At 46.2% G+C, this 8,489-nt stretch overlaps 1 protein-coding gene across 2 annotated transcripts in view; it reads left to right on the top strand.

The window, feature by feature from the left end:
- The first annotated feature begins 1,200 nt into the window (after positions 1-1,200).
- Positions 1,201-8,489, top strand: part of LOC149328983 (atlastin-1-like) — a 45,490-nt gene continuing 38,201 nt past the window's right edge. For both annotated transcript variants that reach the window (XM_089562027.1, XM_089562026.1), the window contains exon 1: positions 1,201-1,260. The gene's annotated coding sequence lies outside the window, so the exon portion shown is untranslated. The remainder of the gene's footprint in view (positions 1,261-8,489) is intronic.

Here is an 8,489-nt window from a genome sequence, read left to right as displayed (position 1 = left end):
TCACTGGAAATAACGCAGAGTAGTTTCATTGCACACGCCCTAGGCGGCTTTTAGCTTCACGAAGTTGTATAGCGCACTTGCACGACAAACACAAAAACACACAGTTTCGTTGCTGCATCCCAAGGAGTTGCTTCCATGGTATTCCTTAATAAAAATAGAAAATTCACATTTTATTCTTAATAATAAATACCTTTAGATGTTTACCATTAAATCTAGCCAGCCAGTGTGTATTTTTCGCACCATGTTCACTCCCTGTGAAATGTATACGGCCCAATGTGTTTTCTTGAGAGACGTGCTTCAAGCACGTCTCACAAGACGTGCTTCATGCCTCAGGACGAGACGTGCTTTATAGTTCCTCCGCGAGCGTAATCTCTCTCGAGAGGAATTGCTTCGCGTCCTCAATCCTGTCAAGCTTCGGACTGCTAGATGCGCTAGGGAGCCCCGCTAAACAGCTTAAAAGCAAGCCTGTTGGGCTGTATACTTATGAGGAGGGCTGTACAAAGTATCACTACCTTTTCTTGGCAGGAAACAAATAACTGCAAAACAAATTGGGCCCTATGTTACCTCCGCATTCATGGTTATGCTAATCCTGCCTGCACTTACTGCCTCTGAAAATCATGCGATTCAGGTACAGGCTAACTTCTTGCCGGCATAGGTGTAGCAAAAAAAAAACCTTAGCGGCACAGCCTTACAGCGGGGCAGAGCCTTCCGTACCAGGTTATTGCTGCAATGAGAGCTTTTTTAGCCAACTTCTACTTTCGCATCCTGCATTGAGACACGCTATGGAGGCTCCTGGTAGCTACTCTGCACCCCCCCCCCCTCCCCCTGTGTCTTTCTTCACTCTTCTGCCATCTCTTCTTTCTAACCCAACAGAATTTCGCAAGACCGCTCCTTTCCTGTTCGCGCCCCGCTCGAATGGTTCCCTGATATTTGCATATCCTGGCATGTAAGCGCGTATGAATACTCTCTCTCTTTTCCGTAAAATGACAGTCACTGCTTCCATTGACACTCTTCTTTCATTACGAAGGAATTGTAGGTTGCTTTAAAGAATTACCCGTGTTTTTAATTAAGCAAGCTGTATTCATGAACTTTACCGGGAACTATATCCTGCAGCGCAATATGGCACCGCCCAACGCACGCAAAACTCGCTCCTCTTAAGCACAAACCCACCGGCCCCGGCATGCACAGCTGCCGCCTGCTCTTGCAAGGAGTCGCCGCCAAGTGCGCGTGCTGCCGCGGCCGCGACCGTTTCAGCTACACGTAAGCAAACGCTGGTCGACTTTTAGAACTATAGCTGGGCACCCTTGAAAAGTTCTTCGGAGTAAACATTGCTTGTTTTGTTTAAACCTTGCGCCGGGTGAGGAGTGCTGAGATTTCGGTGGGTAGAAACAGCTTGTTGTTTGCTCTGATGGGGATGTGGGGGGGGGGGGGGGGGGGGGGGTTATACGCACTTTCGTATACTGAGCGTCAGATTTAACCGATGTTTTCAGTCGTGCATTGCCGCGAATGCTCCGTGCTGTTACGGACCTCAAAAGCAACTGAAGTAATTCTCGAATTCGACAATATCCAAGATATCGAATAAGTGAAGCTTGCACGGTAACATGCTAAGTTGTTACACTTGCAAGCACGCTAAGAACGGGCGTACTTTGCAAAGGGTGCGATACGTAATTAGCATTCGGCTGTTTTTTTTATTGCGCATTGCGTCAGTTTCCCACCTCTCGCGCATCAAGCCGTGTGTGTATAGACATGTAAATTGCAAGAACAAAGGTTTTGTAAGCAAGCGCTGTGTGTGTGTCCCTTCCGTCTGTGTCCGTGTCTTTGCGCTGCTTTAATTAAGAAGCATGATCCGCCAACTAGCCCTCACGTCTACCCTTGTAAGCTGTTTTGTCGTGCATTGTAAATGGTGAGGTAATAGTCTGCAAAACCGTTGACAGTATCACTGTCTCGACGAATATATGGGACCCCTGGAAGTTCTCGCAAAAGAATAAAAAGCAGGATACGTGCTATATGAGGCAATACTGCACAACATTTCAAATAGTGTGCTGTATGGTGTATAGTATTGTATAGTATAGTATGCTGTATAGTATTTTGTTGGTGTAACAATATGAACAAGGCTTACCGTGTGCCACAGTGCAAGGCTGTACGCGATGCCATGCATTTTCATCTCCTATTCTTAATTCCTATGTCTTAGCTGACATTGGATTGCAGGAATTGTTCTCAAGTTGCCATGGCATTTTAACACTCGAAAGGAATAAAATGCTTTAGTAAAATAAAAACTTCTCAGTGACTAACGCCTTCGGCTAAGAGATTTTTTGCATGCGAATAAATTGGGTTCACTCCATGCGGGATATCAGTGTTAAGGAAGAAAATTGTGTCGGAGAACAAAAAACAAACAAACAGGAGAGCTGAATAGAGAATAAATCGTATTTGTCACGATATATCGGTTTTCTACTCCATGGTATTTTCTAGTCCAACCTTGCTCCAGCGAGTGTCCCGCGTACGTGTAGGTCTCTCTTGTGAAATTGAATACCGCATTTATCCGATGATAATATGCGTCAGTCGAGCACTGACTTTTTCTGCTATTCTTAATAATTTTCCTTTATGAAATTTCCGGAGCCCTCCACTACGGCGTCTCTCATAGCCTTTGTTGCTTTGGGACGTTAAACCCCATAAACTAACTAACTAACTTTATACGAAAGTGCCTTTGAGACACTTGAAATTTCTGTGCAGAAATAACCCCGGAGTTCATTCTTATGTGCAAACTACCTCTTTTATTCATATTAGAGATACTTGCACACGTTTAGACGCCAATCCTCTCGCCTTAAGCCGTAAGCAGCAGCAAAACCGTGGTGTGTGCGCTGTCTGAAAAGAGCTGTTTTTTTTCCTCTTCAACGGTCATGGGTAGGCCTATTTTGGTTGCGCACACGAATGAATGGAGTGTGTCAGAGTAGAGCTATTAGTGTGGCATCCTAGACCATGCGTGCGGCAAAACTACCTAAATTGAATATCTGCTATCTTCTCCTAATTACTTCAGTACGAACTGTCATCGCCGCGTTTCACCTTCTAACTAACGTAACGACCCCAAGCCATTCCCTGTTACTCATGCGTAACAGAGTTCAGGTGGAGAGCCGTCAGTGTTTTCATTGCGCTGAGCTCTAATCTCTCATTCAGAAACAATGCGCGCTATATTAGCCCTGTTTTCCGCTATGCATAATTACTTCGCGTTGTAGACGAAGCCCTTTAAACCAGTTCTCTTAAAGTTCTGGATCAGCCTGGAGCATTACCGCACTGGTCCTACAAAAATCTTTACATTTCAGAGGTATATGGGTTGAATATTACGCCTCTTTTCAAAAAGATAAATTACGGTTACTTAACAGCACGTTATACAGACAGCAGCTCTACGATATAGTGATCACAAAGTTGTGTATTGAATCTTGTTCACTAGTAAAATACTTTTAAACCTGAATTTACCGAACCCCCATATAGCGAATTTCTCGATATAACGAAGTTTTTCAATTGCCCAACGCCGCCTCCATTGAAGCGCGTGTATTTGAGACCTCCATGTAACGAATACCCAGCGGCGGTTGACCTTGATGTCACGGACACGCTACGCCGGGCGTCTGTTAGCTTGTGCTGAGTTAAGACATTTGTCTGAAAAGTAAAACACGAACTCACTTGAGAGGAGCGTCAACAGTCGCAAAGAGCAGCCGCAGTTCAGACAACATGTCCGTCAGCGCATCTCCTTTGATTTCGCTTTCGTCTCCCCATGGTTGCTCGCGTAGCCCGGGATACAAGCGACGTTTTTTTTTTTTGACAATATTGGCGCGGCAGAAATCGTCGTGGCGGCGCGACGCCCGGCTGGAGATACACGATGCGAAGAAGCGGCGGCGCGCCGCCATGTGTCCCTCGACGCGAAAGCAATTGTGATCAACAAGTGGCAAATACTACTGTGCAGTTAGGTCTTTGAGAGTGTCGACACTGAATTTTCTGTGTGTTCAATTTTTTTCAAGTGTTCACTTCGACACTAACGCACTTGCTTTAGCATGCGAGCATAAGTATCTATCAGAATTTGCATGCTCCAATTCCATGGCATCACGTACCTTTGGATGCCCGCTCAGCTGCGGGAACCAGCGGCTGCGGTTTTCTTCGACACATTCGCTTCAGGAAGGAAAGGCGGGCATATAGATACGAGATTCGGCCATGTTCTCTAAAAATAAAGCGACATTTCATGTCTGAGGTAGCGTTTATTTTCACGATAAACTAATACGATTTCACGATTTCTAATAAGGGAGTAATTACTCATTGGCATCCACCCAAGCGCAGCTATACGGCTACAAAGGAAAGCTATACAGCTTTCTCAGAAACTTCGTAGTTAAACAAAAATTTGTCCTGGTTCGGGGTTCGAACCCGGGACCACCGCTTCACCGGAGCAGTCGCTCTACCAACTGCACTAACCGGGACGGCAAGCTTATGGCAGGGCGAGAGCGAATTGATCAATAACTCGAAGTGGGAACAGTCTTGACTAAATGTTTAGGGGAATCCCCCAAGGAGGAGTAAATTTGTAATAAGGGAGTAATTACTCATTGACATCCACCCAAGCGCAGCCATACGGCTACGAAGGAAAGCTATATTAACAAAGGAAAGTGATATTAACATTTCCGTGCCAAAACCACTGCGTAACTCGTCGGCCATGACGGCCACACTGGTGACTCCAGGCAGAGGCAGCCAAACCGGAAAATCGGGCTTTCTGCACTGCTATTGGCATGATTCAGCTGCCGCTCCCGGTCTCACCGGACGCCGCTCGTCAGTATCTGGCGGAAGCAGATCGGCGGCGGTAGGCGTTTTCTCGACAACCGGCGTCGACTGCGCCCTGTCTGGCGGAAATAGTCGACTTGCAGCCGTAAAAACATCTTTGTGTTCCGGTCTTACGCAAGCAGCGGCGGAGATGACGGCGGCTGCCGCAGCAGTCGCGACATCAGACATCGAATAATGGGGTTTCCTGTAAAGATTTTCACGGTGATTTCAAATTCAAATTCTTTATTTACATTTAAAAGTACACAAAGATGTGTCCAACACTCTCTGCACCCGTAGCCGTAGGCTAGTCATGGGTCCAAAAAATTAAATACAATCATACAGACACTCCAGTACAATGCAATTAGAACTTGTAACAGCGGGGGAGATACATGTGTATGAATACAAGTGCAGAAATGGGAAAAGAAGAAGAAAAAAAAACATCACACGGAACAACTCTATAATATGAAAAACATCGTCGATGTCCAAAAAAAGAAATAATAATAATAATAAAAATAAATGCACGCAGCAGGTTGAGTAAGCATTAGTTCTCAGCGCGTATGTGCCGAATTTTTTTCTCTAGGAGTGAAATTTTGAGCGTATTTTACTTCGTGGGGAAGGGTATTTTATATTTTTGCACCAATAGAAGCGAGCTGTCGTTCTCCATATACGTTGTGAGTGGGTGGCAGATTAAAGTTTCCAAGCGTTACATTCCGGGTGGGACGTGATGACGTGTGAAATAGGGATATATGGAAAGGATGGTTGTATCTTACGATGCTGTTTACATTTATTTCTTAGTTTAGTTTCCGTTCTGCATTGCCCTTTCGGATCTTCTCGCGAAAACTGCATGTAACGAAAAATCCCGGACTTTTTTCAACTTCGTCATATCCAGGTTTAACTATAGTTTTTTGTCAGGTCGATCAGAAAGCAGTATTATCTACATGTACAGGTGATCACCTAAGAGGAAATGCGGTCGTAAAGGTGCTGTGAAACGGTTTTTAAGATTCCCGATAAGTGTATTGAATGCGTAGAATGAATTGTTTTGAGCATTCACGCCCAGCAAAAGTCCTTGGAACGAAACTGCCGGTGTATTACAATTTTAAAAAACCAAGGTTCATAACGTTTCCAGGCCCATCGATCACCGCGTAGAGAATGTTTTCAGAACTTAATTTTAACGTCACGAAAAACAGCGTTGTCAGTGTGAGCGACCGAGAGCCCGGCGCTTCTATTCACTGCAAGTGTGACCTCAAGGCTACATTTTCCATAGGCGGACTATCGTTTGGCGTCGCCTCCGTGGTCCCGGGCGCTGGGAACGGGCCGTGCGCCAGTTGGTTCCAGTGATGTTTTAAAAAATGGGCACTTAAGGGTAGGCATTTTTTTTTGGTCTAAGGAGTTTATAAACTCGGCCAATAAAGTACTGCCTTCAGTATACGGCATGAGAGACACTGCAAACTATTGGTTGTCTGCCGAGCATTTAAAAAAGCAAAAATCTGGACTTTCGTGCTTTTCGTAGTATCGTATTATTATTATACCGCGCTGGCGGCTAGTACAACCCTTTCTTCAGTCCCGCGTTTATGATGGCGCTGCTGTGTCGCCGTTATGTAAATCGGATTGCCAGCCACTTAAAGGGCAACTGACCAGGGTCCGGACATTTTTGAAAAACAAGCCCACTGCATAGATGAGGCACCGAAGATAACCTCTGCAAAATACTCGAGCCATGCGCGCCCCGAAATGCTGCAAAAATTCAAATCAAAGCTCACTCCTTCTTTCCTTCAACAAAAATGTCCCCGCCTCACTACTCTGAACCCCTTTGACGTCATGGGGGTTACTTCCGCTAGAGACATTCCATTGGTGCATCGTTCTGACTGAGGGAAGAAGGCTTGGCGTAGCAATAAAAGGAAAAAATAGTAAAACTGAGTGAGTCGGTTCGCCCACCGCCATGGTCACGTCACGAGACGCACTGCGTGCGTGCTTAATTCTCAGCTTTTTTTCCTCAATGCAAGCCCCCAAAACAAGGTTTTGATTACTTGTGCAGTAGGGCCTTTCCCTCGCTCGTCCACTTGACCGCTCCGCACACACACCGCTTATCCTTCGTGCATCTTGCGTACGCCTTGACTCCAACGAACGACATGGGCTTAGGAGCGGGGAAATGACACTAACACACAGAACACAAACACGCATGGAGAAAAGCAAACGGGCGGTTGCCGGGTCCGCGCTTCGCCGCGTGTTTCGAACAAAACCGACTTCCGCCCCTCCCGTCGTGAAGCAATGGGGCGGCCTAAAAAAAATTAAAAGGTGGCTCGCTAACTGGGGTTGACAAACAGATGTATGGAAGGATGCGCTCGCTAACAAGTTCAGGTGGTCGAGCCGATGGCGCCTCTCGATCGTTCAGTGTGCGGAGAAAATGCAACGACGCTGTTTCGTCGACAGATGCGCACGCAGCGACTGGAGTCGAACCAGGATCCGGCACATATTTCCAGGAGATAATGAGTTGAGTCGTGTCTGGCTCAAACGCATCGGCCTTTCTGACTCAACGGTAAAGAATGTGGTGGTTTCCGGAGACACTTCGCTCCGGACGACTACGTCCACGACCCAAGCAACTGGGGAGAGAAAGGACAGAGAAAGAAAACGCGACGAAACACCGCGAGGAGACCCAAAGAGAAAATTGAGAGGGCTTTGGGAGACCCGCTGCTCTCCCCCCCCCCCCAACCCCTCAAATTGACCGGGTAGCAAGCAAAAACCAAGAAAAGAATTCTATTCAAGGTGGGGCCATGACGTAGACTTGTGACGCACTCCACGAGACACCACGCCTCCGGCCAACACCCCCTAGACTCCGGCTAACATCGGAGGAGGAAGGGTGATTTTGCCTTGCGGAGCCTACTCGACGAGGAGCGAGAGAGAAAAATCTCGAGAAGGGAGCGGAAGGAGAGGAGGCTCGCTCCAAGAGAGGTAGAGAGTGTTTTCGACCAGAGGGTGGTCACTTGCCCTTTTAAAATGCCCACTGAGGACAACTCGATCTCATTTTTTGTTGTCATAAAAAATCGGCTCTAAGGCGTTTTTTGGTTATGTTGATTTCTGTGAGGCAGAACCAGCTAAAGTCCACTCATACGAGGTGTTTCAGGAAAGAATTTCAAAGATTTCTTAAAAATAGGCGTTCTGGGGTTTTTGCGCAGTAGTATTACCAGTTTTGGCGGACACCAGAGAGTCGGTTAATTGTCTTAAGTAGTAAGCTGATGAACTAATTTCTGGTAATTAACTTTTTAACCGTCAAAGATAGGCAACTGGTTGCAATTAGAGATTTTTAGCCGGTCGTTAGTAATAGCCCTATGAGATTTTAGAATTTCGAAAACGCTATTACCCTCGCCGCTGTGGCTCGACAAAATTTGGTTGCATCGTGCGAAAATAATTGCGCTTTCGAAACCATGCAGGGACCGCAACCCTTCCATTGTACGTAACTACTCGGGAAAGTCCAATTTAGTCGAGCCACAGCACCAAGGGTAGTCGCGTTTTCGAAATTCTAAAAGCTGTGGTGGCTATTACTAACGACCGGCTGATAATCTCCAGTTGTAACCAGGCGCCTAACTCATTTAGTTAAAAAGTTCATTATTAAAAATTGGTTCACCAGCTTAGAACTTAGGATGATTCACAGGTTTGATTGCGTCCGCCAAACCTGATGATACTGTGCCGCAAAAGTGATA

Source organism: Amblyomma mixtum, chromosome 9, assembly GCF_055824585.1.
Source record: "Amblyomma mixtum isolate Tamu chromosome 9, ASM5582458v1, whole genome shotgun sequence".
In the NCBI taxonomy this organism is placed as follows: Eukaryota; Metazoa; Arthropoda; class Arachnida; order Ixodida; family Ixodidae; genus Amblyomma; species Amblyomma mixtum.
This window is presented reverse-complemented; position numbering and strand designations above follow the sequence as displayed.